This window comes from Ricinus communis, chromosome 10 (genome assembly GCF_019578655.1).
Source record: "Ricinus communis isolate WT05 ecotype wild-type chromosome 10, ASM1957865v1, whole genome shotgun sequence".
NCBI lineage: Eukaryota > Viridiplantae > Streptophyta > Magnoliopsida > Malpighiales > Euphorbiaceae > Ricinus > Ricinus communis.
Window position 1 is genome coordinate 182,279 of NC_063265.1, and position 602 is coordinate 182,880.

Here is a 602-nt window from a genome sequence, read left to right on the forward strand (position 1 = left end):
TGTTAGAAATTTTGATGAGGGTTTTGGAAATTTTGATTTCTTGATCCATAGCTAAGGTTAGGATGATCTCTATATCCTGGATTGTACGTGTTTGAATAGGGATCATACTTCTTGTTTGGAAATCCTCTAACCATGTTTACTTGCTCATTAGAGTCCTCTTGAAGTGTTGGACACATGTCGGTTGGATGACTTGGGTCGGTAGAAATTCCGTAAACTCTGGCTTTTGGTGCATTTCCTAAGGCCAATTGTTGAACAAGAAAGGTTAGTTTAGACAATTGAGTTTCGATAGAATTGCTACTTACCTCATTCACTCTTCTTGGTGTTGAGTCTTGACCGAAGCTAAATTGTTGAGAGTTGGCAGCCATGATGGAGATCAAGTCCCTAGCGGCTTGAGGAGTTTTGTTCACTATAGCGCCTCCACTAGCGGTAACCATCATTTTTCTCTCCATGGGTAACAATCCCTCATAAAAGTATTGAATGAGAAGTTGTTCAGTAATTCCATGTTGAGGGCAACTCGCGCACAATTTTTTAAACCGTTCCCAATATTCATGGAGAGTCTCCACATTGTTTTGCTTGATTCCACATATTTCCCTCCTTATACT

General features: G+C 40.0%; 1 non-coding gene across 1 annotated transcript; it reads left to right on the forward strand.

The window, feature by feature from the left end:
- Nucleotides 1–495: 495 nt before the first annotated feature.
- On the forward strand, nt 496–602 carry LOC112535168. The gene has a single exon (XR_003079352.1). It is a non-coding gene; the product is annotated as a small nucleolar RNA R71 (small nucleolar RNA).